The 18654-nt window shown below is 39.2% G+C and overlaps 1 protein-coding gene and 1 long non-coding RNA gene across 2 annotated transcripts in view; one reads left to right on the forward strand and one right to left on the reverse strand.

The window, feature by feature from the left end:
- Nucleotides 1–2563: 2563 nt before the first annotated feature.
- LOC102796989 (uncharacterized) lies at nt 2564–5246 on the reverse strand. The gene is made up of 3 exons (XR_437322.3): nt 5093–5246; nt 2915–3029; nt 2564–2798 (listed from the first exon to the last, which is right to left on the reverse strand). It is a non-coding gene; the product is annotated as an uncharacterized LOC102796989 (long non-coding RNA).
- The window catches only part of tbl1xr1a (TBL1X/Y related 1a), a 56105-nt gene continuing 42217 nt past the window's right edge, over nt 4767–18654 (forward strand). Inside the window, exon 1 of the mRNA XM_006801989.3 lies at nt 4767–5080. The gene's annotated coding sequence lies outside the window, so the exon portion shown is untranslated. The remainder of the gene's footprint in view (nt 5081–18654) is intronic.

An 18654-nucleotide genomic window follows, 5' to 3' on the forward strand; every position in this document is an offset into this window, starting at 1 on the left:
GTGAAATTTATTCTAGTTTAAATGCATGGAACCAGTTAACTATTGGACACCAGTACTGGCACTGCATCTGTGTATACACGTCGCTCAGAGTGAGGAATTTGCAGAGTTCTTATCTGACTCTGCAGCTCCTCTTTAATTTTTTGTATTTTAGTTTCTTTTAGCTGGTTTAATTCAGCATAATAAGTCTAAAAACTTCTAACAGGCTCACAAAAAAAGCACAGGTTTATTGATTAACTAGCTACAGCCCTGTCTCCTTGATGCCTTCCTATGCATCAAAAACGGCAGTAGATTTTAAAATGAAATGTAAATACAAGCAGATTAAGGTTCCCTTTAACAAGTCAGGAAACATGAATAAATGTGTGGCTTTGTATTGTCTCAACACCAATATCTTAACATGTTATGGCCAATGATTACGTAGCACCTAAATGTTATTGACATATTTTAGTTGCATATACAGGAAAGTTCTAGCAAACAGGGTCACTGTTGAGTAAAGTGGAGCTTTCATCATTTAAACAAAGACCTGAATCATATTATAAAGCCAAGGGAAGCTTGAGCTTATAATAATAACTGGTTTTTAGAACAAATGTTTGCTGTAGCAACTAAAAGCCAATAAAATCCATACCCACTATTATGTTGCCAGAGGTAAACCTATTAAAGAGACAGAATGGAAAGACACATGATCAGTGTCAGGTGTTCTGTTCTCAGTCTGGGAAGCATTTACCTGCAGGTCTATTTGAGGTGTATGTCCAATTAGACCTGATAGAAGCCCTAAAAAACTGGGAGGAAAGAGATGTCTTGATATTTAACTTCATTAAAGGAGACATGACCAAAAAAGTGCATTAGGAGTGGAGTGTAATTCACCATTTTCCAGCTGAGAGTTGGAGTGATGTCAGGAGTAAAAAAAGAAAGAAAAATAAATTGATCAAAAACCTTTTTGAAGCTGGATTTGGGATGAAAAGAACTACACATTCAGACTCTCTCAGACTTACAGTTGTAATGGCAACTAGGCTTTCAATCCTCCCTGGCACAGCTAATGATGCTTTATATATACATATATAAGACATTCTTGCAGGTTAAGCTACTTTCCTTTTTTTTTTTTTTTTTTTTTGGGTTAACAAGCACTGAAAATAAAGTTCATACCACATCAGAGATTTTCTAAAGCATCTTTTTTCAAAGGATTATTCCAGTGTCGCTAGGTGTAACTCACACTGTTCCACTCCAGGTAATTCCTTTTGCTGTTGTAGCTAAGCTGCCATCGAGCACCTTCTGGCCACAGTGAATGACAGAAATTCCATGTTATATGTTGGTAGGGACAAATATTAAATGGGACATTGGTATTGCTTTGTTTATATCTGCTATACCTCTCCTACTCATTGCTGCAGTTCATAACACAATAAATTCAATCTACATGCAACACTCTGTCAATGCTAAACATCAGGGTGGAAGTATGCATGCACAGATCACACAGTTATTAATAACCTAACAGTGGAGCTGCTCTACTTGAGGACACATCAACACGTGGATTTTTATTTTTTAAATACTGGCATCAATTTGGTGGACGCTTTAATTTTCACCAGCGTTCACTTCAACTCCATTCTGCGCTCCTCTGAGTTCAAGGACACACTCATTATTGAACACCTTTTGTACAGGGAGGTTTGCTAACGTTTCTTCCTCTACATGCAGCTTTCGTCAAGACTGCTTAAGCTTGCATGAAGAGAGGAGGTTTCGTAGCTTTTCAACTCACTCCGTGGAATATATTCTTAAGAACGCTGTCAGGCTGTATGTACTGCATTCACACCTCACTGGGGTCCCATCACTATGTGAGCCAGGCCGCCTCGAAGCATCGTTTTATCTGATCACCTTGCAAGCACAATTCCTCTCGTGCACATTTCCATATGCGCTGACACATGCTTTTCTTTCTATCTGAAGCCACTAAATAGATTTCAGCACTTTAATTTGATTACTTTTCGTACTGTGACATGTCAAAATGTCTGCTGGTTGTTTACACTGTTTACACTACTTGTTGTGTTTCTGTCACCCCAGCTGTTGTTGTTGTTTCACATAAAACATAAAGGTATTAAAGTGGTGCTTACATGCTTCCTCAAATTTTGACAAGAAGGTAAATATGAGCATATTTATAGAACTATTTTTTTTTAACTGCCCATAAATGCAAAGGGCTCTGACAGCCTAATCATTTTCAAATAAGATCCATTGAATTCTAAGGCTACACCCACTGTGGAAAATATACTTATACACAACAGAAAATGCACAAAGCTATATGACAGGGGTGGAAAGTAGGACAAAGCCATGCTTACCTCTTCTGTTGCCATTTGTTCACTAGTCACAGGCTAGACCACCCCAGTCTTAGCATATCTGATCTTCATGTTGATCCCAACTAAAGTTTTATGACTGTACCTGCCATGTTTGTAGTGGAATTTCTGCACGCGGACATGCATAAACATCTGGCTAAATACTCAAAAACCTCTTTGTGATAGTTCAATTACAGTAGGCTTTAAAAAAAATACTACTCTGTTGCTGCTGTTAAAAAGCTTGTTTTCTGCTTCTTCACATTCACATAAAAACAAGTTTTAACAGATTATGTAAAACGGGAACAAGGAAATATGTTGAAGATGACGTTGCCAGACGTCTAGACAATGTTGAGGCTTGTTTAAAAACTGAATGATGATAAGCTGTCTTAGGTTGTTGAAAGGTTTTCTAGAAGAATCCCTGAATCCCTGTAGCATGAATACTGTACTTTCATAACTCACTCATTAGAAGTGGTGGTGGTTGGGTGCTTACTGTAGAGGGCACAGAGAAGAAGAAAACACTGAGGCAGAGTACTGCATAGAGATGATGTGGTTTCCCAGAAAGCCATTACCCTAATAGTGGTCTGCTTTGCCCCCGTGGTACTCACTTCACAATTTGCCACAGTGGAGATGTTTCTAAATCATTGTACCCCCCTGATTTGTTCAGCCGCTATGAGGCAGAGATGCCGCGATGTACCACTGGTGGGATAGCTTCATTTCCTCCTAAAACAAATACAAGAAAAGTCATCAAAGTCTTCAAGGGAGAACAGTGTGAAAATAATTGCACCATCAGACTTGCAGGGCCCCTCTTGTACTACAAAACTCTCCAGGCATGTGAAAGGGAGGGTGAAGAAAACACACTGACGTTCCCCCTCACCCTGTATAAAGGTCATTACCCATCCCCCACTCTTCTTGTTATAGCCACACTAAAGCTCACACTACACAGCACCCCAGGGCTTTCTGTCTGTGTGTCTCTTTGTCTCAGCTGAGCCTTATCTGCGTGTGTGTGTGCATGCTGATGAGCATATGCTTTAGGGTAATACATACATGAGTTGCTGTCTGTTTTTCACAGTTTATGTCTGCAGAATACACATCAGTTTGCGTCTGCTCATGCCTCTCCTTATAGGATGAATTTACATGAGAAAGCCACCACCACACACTTCTCTGTCACCTCATGAATGCTACTGTGAACACATGTGGTCACATAACCCCGTTCACCTCAGTACGTCTATGTATTATCCTGAATGATACTTGATGTTGCGTTAAAAATAATGGGGTGAAATTAATAAATGTTACCAGCTGTATTTGTTATCATGTGGGCTGCTTGTTGTGTGATTTATTCAGTTTTCTTCTTTCATCACAAAATCATTATATAGGAAGTAAATGACACACATTTTTTAAATTACCTGTTAAATTAATTTACTTTGTGGTTTATGTGGGAAGTTATTTTCAACTGCAGGGTTTTAATATTGTGTGCAATCCCACGACTGGCCACTAGGATATATTAGCTAAATTCTTAAGTGTCAAAAATTCCACTTCCTGGAATGGCCACTAGAGACCAGAACTGTAGAGACTAGTTTTGGTCTTCCTGTAAAACATCTACAGTGGTGCAAATAAAACAAAAATATCTATTTAAATTGTGTTAGGGCTAAAAAATTTTTTTTTTCCAAATGATGCATGTGTATTTGGTGCACTTTCTTGTAGTGTTTCTGCCCAGATCTGTTCACACCGTAACAAATAAATTTCCAAGCATGCAAAAGACTGAATGTCGCCTTGTGCTTATTTACATAAAATTTACATCACTCAGATCTAAGCTAACCTTCGCATGGTCATGGACTTGTACATTTTGGTATGCACCAGGGAGTTGATTGTTCATTCACAGCGCCACATTCCTGCACACTCTAGTTCTGTTCTTGTGAGCTATAAATATGTGCATGGTGATATTGGTTATATTTACGTTGCCTATCATCAACCGACTCCGATAGCCCTGCTTTTACTAATAATTAAGATAGTTAGCATGTGGTGTGCGAGCCAGCATTGGAAGGCTTAGTTCCAAACAACAAAAGTATATTTTGTTCCTAAAATGTTGCCTGAAAAATTTAATTGTTATCGCATAAAAGAATCTTACTTTTTTTTTTACATCGCTTTTTTTTTCATAGTTTCATAAATAACTAAAAATGTGAGCTACAGTATATTTTTCATGTGCATAACAGCATGCCTACAGCTACACTCCAAAAATAGCTACGTAGTAATGACAGTCTACTACTGAGCAACATAAAAGGATAATTAATTTTAACCTAATATTTCTGAGTTGTTTTTGAGGAGTTACCGCTTACCCCCAGCCTAACTACACCATCCTTCTCCATACTGCGACACCCATTTTGATGTTTATGTGACTGGAGTGTGCTTCCTGCAGAGAGAGGAGCTCAGGCCTAGCTCATTTTCGCCTGGCGGGTCAGATGCTCTGTGTTTCAGTCTGAAGCCGTTGGCTGCTACTGAACCGTTTGGCTCTTTTCTCTACTAGCGAGCAAACCTACAATCTAGACCCAACTGTACATCCAGCTCATTTTTAAGGGGATTTATCACTATATATGCCCGCGTTTCCAAAACACATCGGTCATTGGGGATTCCTAGCCCCGCTTGGCCGGGTCTGAAGGCAGTTATAACGCTTTTTTCGAGGTGTAATTAGAGCTAGAAAACAACGGTGGTGGAGGAGATTCCATATTAGGAGCACAGAGGAGAAGGCACCCCCCTTGTGTGATTTGGAGCTTTTGGTGAGTGTTTACCGTCTTTCCGCTTGATTATTGCCGTTATAAATGATAACCTCGCGTAGATCGATCACGCGTGGCTGTGAACGCGAGGTTTCGCCGGGTTATTGCGCTGTTTCGGACGTTTATTTTTATAATTTTTCTCGAGTGTGGGGGATGGGCAGCCTCAGCGCGTGAGTAGGCGCGCGCGTGTCGTGTGCATGTGTTCGAAAGCAGTTCTCGCGCGTGGTTTGTGTTTGTGAGCGCGCCCTTCCTTCCTGCAACTCCTACTAGCTTTTGAATTAAAACCAGTGTAATATATTTTTTGTATTATTTAAACCCAAGTCATTAGAATATACATTTCTAAGATAATTTATATTGGATTCAACCCAGAATAAATTAGATTGAATATGACATCAAACTTTTTACTTTGTCACTTAAGTTTTATTATTGTGAAGTAACTATTTTCGCCAGTTATGGTTTAATTTATTCTGTTATCTCTTACTTAACTTGGACAATTTGTGTGTTTCAATGCACTTTGTACTTGTTAAATAAGGCAGTGTGTCTATAAAACTATGAAGGGTTATGAATCAAAACTGAAACTGTTTGAGCCCAGTTAGTAGTTGTGCCAGTCTGTTGTGTTGTGCTTTACAGGCTCTTGTTTATTTTTTGTCTGTAGCATACCTTGGATTCATAATTGTGACAAAGTTCAGGTCATAGTATTTCATCGTGTTATTTACTTTGTTACCTTTGTGCCACTTTGATTGAAAGCTTACTACAGAGCTGTGGAGCTGGTTGTTCCAAAGCCATGGACGATATGGGGGAGGGTCGAATACACACACACACACACACACACACACACACACACACACACACACACACACACACACACAGGAGGGCCACTTGCCAACCTTGCAAAGCTCAACTCAATGACACAATGTACCAGTCCCAGATAAGCCTTCACTATCTAGCAAGGAAAAGGCTGGCAATATAGACTGTTTATCCTCAGTTACATTTCACAGGCTAACTGGGTTAAGATACTTGTAGGCTTTAATATATATCAATATTTTTAAATGCATTTGTCATTTTTTTTTAATTGACCTGGTCCTTTCATGGGATTTTAGTTCTTTAAACATTGTAACAATATTTAAAGTAGGTTATGTAACACACACAGTCCTGAGTCCAGTATTCACACATAAACTCGGGCTTAAGCAGCCCTCATTTTATTAAGGGCAGTTCTTATTGGGTTTCATAGCTGATAATTATCAACTCTTTGAAGCTAAGGACCAACCACACCATAAAACATGTCATCTCAGATCATTGCGTTTTTTTTTTGTCTTTGTGGGTTTTAAGGTCAGGCAAGGTGTCTGTGCTTCATATTCACAGTGCGTAAGAGTTTAAAATTGTCTACAGGGCATACTCTGCTACATGTGCTGCAGACAATGCAGAGAGTTAAATAAACATGACGCAGAAACAGATATATTCTGATAGGCTAATATGGGCTGTTAGCATCAGCTGAAACACATACTTGTGTCCTTATTCACGTGCATCTACAGCATTTTGTGCTACCACCCTTAGGGCTATCCATACAGTAAGTGTGCTCCAGAAGAATAAACTTGAGGTTTGCTCTATGTGTCAGCTATTTACCGTGTCTCCTGTTTTTGTGACCAGGAGGTCACCATTTATGAATGCGTGAGAGCTGATTTTTAGATGTCAGTATAATCCTAACTGAAAGTGCTGGATCGGATATCGGGAGCATCTGTTCTTTTCAGTTCAGTTAAGTTCTAGTGGAGAACTAACGTGGCATAGATGAAGCTAACAGCAACGGGTGAGCTGTTCTGAGGTATTTCACACTGTGGTCAAGTTAGTTTACAAGTTCAAGGCTCGTTTACAAGGCTTTTTTTATTTACTTTCACTCTCGTTATATCTGTTGTTATGGGTTCATCCCCAGAAATGACAATGACACAAAGCCAGTTGTGTGACCTCACAGTTATTCAGTATTTTTTTCTTTAATCAAGAATCATTGACGACTACAAAGTCTGCTATCTAATCTCACACTGTTGGGCTGGGTATGCATATGTCAGCAGTAAGCTCTCTATCAGTTTTTATGGTATCATAGTGCAATTTTTGACAGCTATTAAGCAACACATCCTTTGTTTGTCCTAGTGCACAGATGACCTATAATGGGGAAATTATGGTTTAGCAGTGGTAGCATGTTTGCAGTCAGGTGGCAGCTACATACTGCCCGTCTACCTACAGACGTACCATACCAAGTACTATAAATGAAAAATCAGTGTGTCACCCGACAAGACAGTGACAGCTATTTTTACAGCTATAACTATCAAATCTATAAACGTGAAGATATAGATATTAAAATTGTGCTACTGTACGTTTCTTTCAGCTCAGCGTATAAAGACGAATCACTTTGTCCTGTACAGTAGCTTGGTGTGACTTTTACTCTCTGTGGAAGTGTCACTGTTGAGTTCACAGCAATCTCAGATATGCTCTTTTATCTTGGTTTATGTGCTGTTATGATCAGAGCTACTCCTCTTTCGTCTGGTTGTATCAGTTCAGTTGTGTTTTTAAAGAACTGAACCACACAACAAGAGAAACCCACTAAAACCTAAAGCTTTGTGTTGATCGTTAAAATTGGGATCACCGCTGCACATGTTATGTGGGTTTTTTGGTTAAAAAAAAGACAAAAGAAAGAAGAGCTCATACACAGCATGTGCTGGCCTCCCCTCTGCTCCTTTTTTGCACCCGTTGTAGTGTTTTGCATCGTAAGTCACACCTGAATAGACTCTGAACAGACATCCACAGAGATTAAAATAATAATCCTGCATGTAGGTAGGAGATGGAATGGGAAGGAAACTGATCTTTGAAAGGCTCATAATGTCTGAATCACCTATTTTTTTTTTTACTGTATTTATAGATGTTTAAAATATAGTTCTGTCTCACGTCTAGAACGCATACAAACACACAAGTGTAAATTGGAGCTTAACAGAAATTATGCTGGTTTCTGTACTGTCTATTTTGTGTTTCACCATGTGCGTGTCTGCTCTCTCCAAAGATGTAGAAGCACTTTTTCCTCTGTAGAAAAAAATGCTTTTTTTAATGCTGCAATGATCCTCTCGAACTAAGACAGTGCGAAACATTGTCTTCAGAAACATTGCCCTCATCGTTTACCCTCATGCAAACGTGACTCATATTGTCTTCAGGAGAAATCCGCATCTATAAATACTTAACCTGAAATTGGCAACTTTGCAGTGGTAAAGCAATTAAAGCAATCTTCTTTGTAGTCTGATTGTCCTTTTGCCTCCCTGTAAAGTTGCCAGTGCCCAGCCAACTGTAGGTTGCCCAAAAACGACTGAAAGAGAAAGAGTGGGGAGTTTATTTGCCACTTCTAGCATGAAGAGATTGAACATAGTCTATATCAGGGAGCGGGAGAGGTTCCCTGCTGTAATTAGTGAACATAAGTGTGACCATTAGTGGATGATGAGGGATCGGTGTAGAAGCTCCACATATGCACATTAATTTCACAGAGGACAAAGTTGTGAGGATGAAATTGTTTGTGTGTGTGTGTGTGTGTGCCTGCGCTCTCTCACACACAGGGATGGTATAAAAGGTGGAAGTCCCGTTATGAAGCCTCAGGGTGAGCTGTGTTTGCCATCTCCATCCTGGTGTGTGGAAGCCAAAAGTGAGGAGCGGCTGGCGGATCAGACTGTGAAACTGCACACTCTTTGGCTACCAACTTGCAGTTGAGAAGATGTTAGATAATGAGTATGTCCAGGATAATCTTCATTTCTGAGTAACTGTAATTTAACAATGAACTTAATGTTTTATTCAGTAGGACCCAGACATAGTGCTTGAGGCCATAAAGTCATCAGGATAGTGTTTACTGAGCTGAGGAATTTGAGGGATATAACTTCTGTATAACTTAAAGTCTTTTTGCAACCACAAGGGTCGCTAGAAGGATTGCAGTTAATCAGTAGAATGTAGGTTTAAAGCAGTTCAGCATCTTTCTTCATATGTGCATGATGTAAGAGGTGGGTGACATACACATCAACATGAAGCTTTACATTGGAAGCTTAGGTTTAATATTTTAATGATAATATTAATGTACTGCATTAAAGGGGGAAATGAGCTACAGTTGGCTTGCTTGGTATCATCCAGCAGCTCAACACTATTGGCTTTTTCCCTACAAAAATGTCATATTCAAAACCATCAGGGAGGTTTTGGCATTTAACTACAGGAAAACCACCAGAACTGTCACTTATAAAATACCTTTAAGCAGTGTATAGTTTATTGTGGGGTTTAAAATACATTTTTGGTGAAATGGCCATAGAATAACAGGAAAATGCCTAAATGTGTGTCAGCTACAGTAACAAAGAGTCTTTGTCTTAACTATTTGTGGACCAAGGAGTGTTTAAACCAGGAAAAACATTGCCCGTTGGTAACTGTGAAACTTGAAACGGCAACATGATGGAGGTTGTGCCGTGTTTTTCTACTTTCACATTTCCTTTCACGCTACCACAATTTATCGATGAGGTAATATAGCTTCTAAAACATGCACTAGAAGAAGCTAGAATGATCTTTAAAACATTATCTTAACTGATAACATGCTTAATTTTGGATTCATCAGTACTTGAGTTTTTTGATAGATTAGCTATGGCATGATAGAAAGCTTTGAGGGCAGGGATAGCTCAGTAGGTAGAGTGGTCGCCCCATGATCGGAAGGTCGGGGGTTCCAATCCACTGAACAGCTACCCTGAGGTACCCCTGAGCAAGGTACCGTCCCTACACACTGCTCCCCGGGCGCCTGCTTAGTGGCTGCCCACTGCTGCATTTGAATGGGTCAAATGCAGAGAAAAACAAGTAATTTCCCCACGGGGAGCAATAAAGTATACATTATTATTATTATTATTTGAGTGGCTGTAATCAACTTCCTGTAAATTTTACAATTTCCTGAGCTGAAGCACAACATTTCAGTAGACAGGCAGAGATGTGTTGAAATCCCGTTGGCGTGTGACAGCTAATTGCCTTGGTAACTGTTTCTAAACTGCCGAGGTTGTTGAACATTCACATACTGGTTCATTTCTCTGATTGTCTTGTGAGCACGACGTTTATGACTGACCCTATTACATCTAACACCAGAGTATAAAATAGGACAACAAAGGAAAGCTCGAAGTTCGAGTCGTGATCTTTGAAATATTGTGTGGATGTTTTTAATACGGACTGAATTTGCCTGTTTGTCATTGATATAGTAGAGCACACGCTGAGCATAGGACAGAAGAATAAGGTTTTGCTACAGAGCAGGCAGCTGAGTCATGTTATCTACACAGGACACATTTATTGCTTGGCCTTAATAAATCACAGAGGAAGCGTGGTGGTGGAGTAGTACAGTTATGTAACCAGTGCCCGTCATCATCAGTGTTGTGAATTGAAAAGGGAAAGACAAAATGGACTAAAGTGCAGTGAGTGAAAATGTCTTCCTTGGTTAGATAATGGCCTGACACGAGATGGAGAGACGCACAAATATGGAACTACCCTGGATTGTGTACATATCTGCCATAACTAAACAATAAGTAGGTCTTATTTCCGCAATGAGTACAGGGTTTGTGTGCATAATTTCTGGGATGTCGGAAACGTAATTTTAATTGACTTGATTGAATTGACCTGGAAATTTACCGCAGATAGTTGTTGTATAACATAAGGGGCTTTACGTAAATTAGATCAGTACGTCACTAAAACTATGAGTTAAACACAGATAAATACAAGATTTGGGTGGTCTATAAATAATGTTGGACAGTAACAATTAGTTTATGCTTTTAACATGATGCATCACCGCCATAAAAGTTCATTATTTACTTCTTTGACTGTTGGGTTCAAAAGGACTCGAGCTGTTAATGGTGTGACATTAACCTCAGCTCAGTCGTCCACTGAGTGCCGCTGTCAGCAACATCCTGTGGCATTGCCGGTCATATATATTTGTCATTCTTGCATGGCGTCAGAACAAAGAAGATTCAGTGAAAGTGTGAAAGTTACCATGGTGATAATAGTGGGTTAAAATGATAGCGATCTTCGTGGCATTAAAACCTCTGGCTTTAGGGTCAACATATGTCAGATTTTTTTCCATTTTTAGTTCATGTGCTCGTATAGACAGCTCACTGTAGAGGGAAACGAGGAGTATCACCATGGCTACAGTCCAAGATGGCAAACCTGGATGAGAGACTCTCTGGAGAGGCAACTGAACATGTTGCTCAGATATTTGTCACAATTGTGTAAAGTCGTAACATTGTTCTTTTGTTCTATTAACACTTATAAATGTTGTTGTGGATGTGGAAATAAAGATTTACAGTAACACTGTGCTATTTACATACTTGAGGTAATTTAGTAGTTATAGCTTGTGGCACAAAAAACAAATGAATAACAAAAAACTTCCTGCTTGTTAGACCTGACAGGGTAACAAAGGAAATGGGCCTTTGTGTAATGTAATTTGATTCTAAGTGGAGTTTTTCTCCTTTGGCAGGCTTGTGTTTTGTATGGTATTTGATCTGATCACAGAAATTATCCTCCAATACAGTGGTTAGCTATATTTACCAAATAGTTCAAACCTGTTATTTAATTGGTTTAAATTGTAAGTTTGAAGGTCCAGGAGTTAGGTGTGCTTATTATCTTTGAGGACTGTATTCAAAACGCTCTCTCTCTCACACACACTGTCATGCTCATGCTACATGCGCATCCACGCAGATCTGCAACACACACACACACACACACATACACACACACACACACACACACAGAGTTGACAGCAGTCACATGGTGTGTGTGGCAACCTCAGGGGTCAAGTTCAACATTGTGAAGAATGCTTGGTGCTCAGCGGCCCCTCCCCCTCTTTACTCAAAAGGCTTTGAAGTTTACAGGCCTGCAGCTCCCTTTCCCCTCTGCTGCAGAGCGACCCAGGGTGATTATGTATGGCCTGCAGCTTCCGTCCAAACTCTGGGGAAAGTCCCAATCCACAATTTCGTTTACCTCATGAGTAGGACTGCTGGATCTTGTGATATATTCCAGTAGAGTATGATATGACAAATAATACCCTGTTAGTAATGAACTATTCCACTGTGCTGGTTATGATGAAAGAATGGGATTTTATAATTTTATGGTTTGTTAGTTTGGAATGTACTGCATGCTCTAACAAAAACTAGAGATCAGTAATAACATGGTGGCTGCTTGACATCGAAAAAGAAAGTAACTTTTAGTTTGTATTTAGGCAAAGAAGAAAGAGTTTTTATACCTCTTAATGAGACCTTGATTTTCTTCTAATAGTACCTTCTCCATATGAGATTGTCCTAGCTGAACTTAAGCACAATCTGACTTCATGTTGCAACAACACTGATAAAAATTGCTTACTGTGTTTTAAAAAAAACTGCATGAAAGTCTTATGCCTTAGTGCATGTTACAGACCATAATTTAGCGCCACCTTTGTTTTGAGAACAAGAGCAAGACAACATCTACAACCAGGGCTTCTGTGTAACACAACAAAAAGAAAAGGAGGCACTGCCGCCAGTGGTGCTTTAGATATAAATAATTTATTGTACTGGAATCTCTGAGTCCACTGAAGTGGCAAAATAAAACAACAAAAGATGCCCACTATCATTAAACGGAGACCTATCGTTGAATTCATTCCTAGTTTTGACGTGCGGAAAAATTGTGCTTTGTTTTTCCATATGTGCCAGCATCATTTCAAAATTGTATTTAATATCAGATTCAGTTATTTTATTTACAGCTACTTAAATTTTCTTTCCGTTAAAACAGCATTGAAGAATCAGTACACATGCCAGCTGCAGTTTCTTGTAAATTGTGCAAACAGATGTCTGTGGCCTTAAGTTCTTGATGCATGGCAAACACAGCCAGCTGGCGGGACAAACACATGGTTTATACTTTTAAGTGAAGGGTATGCAGAGGCTTTCAGGTCTTCTTTGCTAGACTGATAAGGAACGTAAGCTCAGGCTGACTATAATTTGGGGAAAAGTATAGAAAGGGTTCCGATCGCAGCTGTGATAAAGTCCTATCTAGGAAATGCAGGAAAGTTAATAGCAGAGCTTTGGTATGTTCGCTGTTTCAGTTGAACTTTCACAAAGATTGGTCTATTGCTTGCCATTACAAGCACAACCAGGAAAAGTGCGATACTGAAGTAAGGATAATTTTGGTCTGTTGCAACTTTTAGTTTAGCTGTTGTGGGTCATGCAGATTTTGGATTTGATAGCGAAACTGTTTTGGGAAACAATGAGTTGCTCGAAACTGTGTAGCTTTATATTAATCATTTTAATTACCTAAAGTCTGAAAGTAAACACAAAAATGATCTGGCTGGAGCAGACATGCGCTAGTGTTGTTGACTGAAAGTCTAGTAGTTTTTTTTTAGATTCTTAGCTGAATCTAAAAGCTCATTTCCAAGAGAGATGGTGGAGCATGGCAACAAGAGACATGATGGGCAACATAATGGTAGCTTCATCCATCTTAAATGTTGTAAATGGACTGGTATTCATAAATCCATTTGCTACTCTTACTGAACAACTCAAAGCTGTTCTACACGACATGCTGCATTCACCCTATTGAGTCTATTGAGGAGGTGGTCTATCTTTTCTTTTATCTCTTTTTTTGTTCAGCTTAATTTAGAAAGCCTGCCTTCAGAAATTACTGAATTTATACAGCTAGTGTTAATCTCACGGATTAATCTTCTGTAGATTTTCCAACTACAGCTCTGGGTTTTAATGTGGCATTTTTAAAAATTTGGATCTCATCTCTATGAGTTAGCGTGACCCATGTTAGCCATTGCAACTGGTTAAAATATTTTAAAAAACATGATTTGAATGTAATATTGCTAGGATATAAATATCCTACCATTAGTGGCATTAGTTGCTAATTTTACTTGGCGCTAACCAGCTCATTCATCAGCTGACTCATCCAGTGCAATCATATTCATGAAGACATACAGCACGGTCTCTACAACCTGACCCCTCTGACACTGATAGACTCATTCACCTTCCTACCCTAATGTGCTATATTTCAGATACTCATTTAACTTGAATGTTCATTTAGGTTTAATAAATGAGGCTGAGGCCTCCCAGCAGAGATGGCTTTTCTACTTGGATTCTTGGAGAGCTCTGTCAAACAGCAGGTGCTTTTCTGACAGATCTAACATTAAGACAGTGTTTTTGCAAAGGACCAACTCCATGACACGAGCCTCTGATTGAACCACATGGATCAGAAGAGATGTTAAAGTGTGAATGGAATGCTCACTTTGCTAATTGGCTCACAGGAACGCCCCAGCACAGCTGCTGTCACAGTGTCAGCAGAAAGAAAAGACAAAGGGCCACTGGGGCATTCCACGCCTTCCAGGTCCCGGGTTAACCCGCCAACACAGGAACGCCACGCCGCAGCTGCACTGTGGGTGCAGATTTTATCATGTTGCAGGAACTGCTTGACTGACTGTTCAGCCTGTTACACTACTTTTTTTTTTTTTTTTTGGCAAGCGTGTTTGATGTTATCACTGGTGTCGTAGTGAATGCTTAGCATGGCTGAAATCTGGGAAATGAGGTTGGCCTTAATAAAACTGGAGCAAACCGATAGTACAGAAAATTTACAGGTCAGTTTTATACACTGCAGTTTTAATGCTTTTTCACTGCAGCAAATAGGAAGTTAGTGGATTGTTTCTCAAGTTTTTTTTAAATTATTATTTTTTGTGTGGCTTTCGAACATTAAACACGTTAAACCTGCATTAATGGCCATTAATGAATGCCAGATTAAAGCACGATCTGCTTTAAAGGCTCAGTTAAGTAATAAGAGAAATGGAAGTAGTAATGTTCTTTTTTTGTTCATGAGCCAATCATCAACAACTATAAGTCATTGATTTATTACCGTAAAGTGTTTCTATATTTGTGTTCATGTGCTTGGGCGTGGCTTGGATTAACATTTTATCTGGTTTGTGTTTGTTTCATCAGTCAAATGCTTCTGGCTCTTATCTGTTTATGGATGTTTTTTACATTGCTTTGCTTTACTATCTGTAAATGCCATCAGCCTCTCAGGGACTGCAGGAATTTGGCCCATATGGCTAAATTGGGCATATTTATATAATGGAACTTTGTTTTCATGTGTATTAATGTGGATTTTCCCTTTTTGAATCAAAAAAACATGAACCCAAGGTCCAGGAACTGGGTTATGATCCAAAGGACGGCTTTAGAGAAATATTACCTCCTTTATTAATGCTGCCTAAATACTTATGATCTGGTTGGCTGCAAAAGCCGCGCTTCTCAAAACACCAAGGTGAAAAAGTAGCATTAGTGAAACGCGTTCACATGTAAAGATGCCTGATGGATTTATTTGGTGATGAAGCAAGTCTGGCAGAAGTTTTAAAAACGGCACAATAAAAATTCCCCTTTGCTCAGAAAACGATAATACCGGGCATGCAGAACTGTTGTGTTCAAATCAGGGATTCTGCTTGTGCAGTGCCAGAGTGTCCAATAATATGTAACGATATGAACGGCGACTTACTCTTTCATATCTTCTTATGTGTGCCCTTCTTCGTGCTGAATGTGTTTTCTTATCTGATGTGTCTTCTGGATAAGCGACAAACTGCAGACTGCATCATACTTTTGCATCTCCTGTGGTCGACACAGTATGATGATGATTTAATGTAGAATCTTAAAGAAAACAGAACAAAAACAAGGTTTCATTAGCCATGGCTCCATTTGAATTTTTGTTGTCTTTTTCTAAAAGAGTCGGAGACAGTTTTGGTTTGAAGCCAGTATACTAAAATATATATTTTTCATTAGGGTGATCATTTTAATCACCAAAAACTACAGCTTAAGCTAGCTTTGGGTTTGGCCTTTAGTGGACATGATGTTAATTTCAGACCAAACTAGGGCTGCCACAAACGGTTATTTTGATAGTCGACTAGTCACCGATTATTTTTGCGATTAGTCGACTAATCAGATCATCATCCATTGGATGTAAAACGTACAGCTTATTGCACCAGCATGCATCTGCTCTTATATAACTATCATTAGCTTACAGCTTTAGGTGTTTAAGGTATGTGCTAACTAAAAATAAAGACAAGATGATAGTTTATTAAATTTTAATGAAATCTGCAGATTGTTTCAGTGAAGTTTAATAAACTCCTTGCTATCTAAAATATAACAGGACAACGGAGTATATTCTCGAGCATCTCACACTTCTGATAATCAGTTGTCTGCTTGATGTTTATTCAGCTGTGTAAAAACTTTAACTTTAACTATAACTATTTAACTATAACTTTAATCTCAGCCAAACCAATTTACTCAGGAACAAATACAATACTAAAAAAAAGCCAAACAATAACATTTTTAAGTTATCTAAATGACTTATATATCATGTTTAACTTGAGTAGCGAAAGACAGCGGTGGGTTTGAAAACGATTTGCCGGGAGTCCGGTGTTCTCACGGGCTCTAGTGAGCCTTGCCCCCGGCTAGCTATTGAGCTTGTGGGTAACAGACGTCTCCGAAAACGTCGGAGCGCTTTTGAAAGTATGTGGTGTCTTGATAAACTGAGCAGATATTTGAGGTTTACACATTTACATTCTTGCCTGAAAATATGTTAAACGTTTATTTTGTGACCCAGAAAGAATAATAAGAGTAATATTAAAACTAACTAGCTGCCGCCATTGTTGGAAACTGAGCAGGGCTGCGCTATTAATTCTGGGACACAGCTGCTACTTCTCCGTCGGGGTTTTACGGCAGCTGGCATTCTTGTACATGCAGTGCTGCCATCTTCTGTTTCAGTCCGTTATTACACTCTTAAATCCTACTACTTATTCCTGCGTCTTTTGGGATCTTACAAAGCTTCAAACGACGTGTCGACTATTAAATCAGTTGTCGACGATTTTGATAGTTGAAGTAATCGTGACTAGTTGACTAATCGTGGCAACCCTAGACCAAACAGATATTGTGAAGCAAAGAAGACATAGGGCATATTGAATAAATCTCATATGTAAGCACATCTTGTCCAGCTTAAGTGATACACTGTGTGGAAGCCTCAGCCACATCTGTTTGGTCCTGGTCTGTCATTAGAGGATCCAAACAGGTATGCTGCCTCAGGCAGAGCAGATGTAGCAGTGATCATCTTTGAGTATCTTCTCGGGTTAAAATCAGAAAGATGCTCTGAAACATCTCTACAGTGTTTCGTTTATGCTGCTCACCTGTTGTGGGATTCAGGTATGGAGTAAAATAGAAAATACTGTGACCAAACAAGAGCCCACTAAGTTGGCCTCCCTGAAATTATTTGTGAGACTAGGAGAAATCCTAAATTGTAAATTCCAGCTTTGCTCTTTAACCTTCCATCCATTTTCTTTTTTTCAGATTACTCACTCTGCTCTCTCCTAATTATTTATTGTTATTTTAAAGAAGAATTCACTGTATTTTTGTCTGGAGCTGACCAGCACAAATTTAATAACCTTAAATTTAATGACCTTAAATTTGTGCTGCTAACGTCTGAGGTCAAACACTAAACTTATTACGAGTATCCAGATCACGAGGATGTCATTTTACACACACCAGCTTTACTGAAATATGAATTCCCATAATTCCCAAGAGGCCCAAAATGACCCACAGTGTGTCCCGGGCTCTAACAAGCTCCCTGTGATTCTGGTTTGCTCTGTCCAGGGTTTGGCCCTCCTCTGTACTTGAGGAGAGAAGGAGAAAGCTGAGGTGTGTTTAAGCCCAGCTAAATGTCATGGGATCCTGTGCTGTGATATATTGCATTGCATTATTATCAGGGATTGTCCGGGCTTAGCATTGTTTTAGTAGTTGATGTTTTTATCTGTGATTCTGGCATAAATCTGAAGGATCTGCAGTTGGTTGAGCTCGTCTCATATGGCCTTGGATCAGACAAAAGAAAACCGATCTCATCGTGGATTAGTGGTATTAACAAGGACTTGGGCATATGACCCATGTTTATGATGCAGCACTGTTGTTGAGTGAAAGGCCTGCGGTCCATTTTTACATAAGGATTATGTTTTTTTTGCTGTACATGACGTGGATTTCAGAGCATGGTATTGGAGAGAAGGGATATTAAAAAGTTAATAAATGACCTTTGAACTAGGGATGCAACAAATCAGCAAAACAAACAGAAAAAGAAACAGAAAAGACAGTGGTGGTGGATTTTTTTACAGACTGATACTTGTATTTTGATCTTAAAATCAGATATTTGGCCAGTCTCTTTTTTTCTTGTATTTTATTACTTTTAAACACATGAAAATCCCACCGCCTGTCTCTGCTCCGATCAGGTGGTTGTTGTGTTTGTTGCATTCCAAATGTGTGTTGCTAACGTTGGACAGTGTTCTCTTTTGGACAAACCATGCAGTGTTAACAGTTGTAAGGTAGTTGAGGGTTTTTTATTTTTTTTCAAATTTCCATTTCTTGGCTGTTATGAATGCTGATGCCGATATTTCAGCAAATCCCTAATAAATTGATGCAGGTCTAAGAGGCGTGCAGTTAGCAGTTAGGTGTATTTTTTTATGGTGTTAATTGGGGCTGCCACGATTAGTTGACTAGTCACGATTACATCGA

This window comes from Neolamprologus brichardi, chromosome 23 (genome assembly GCF_056152115.1).
Source record: "Neolamprologus brichardi isolate AB-2024 chromosome 23, ASM5615211v1, whole genome shotgun sequence".
Taxonomy (NCBI): Eukaryota; Metazoa; Chordata; class Actinopteri; order Cichliformes; family Cichlidae; genus Neolamprologus; species Neolamprologus brichardi.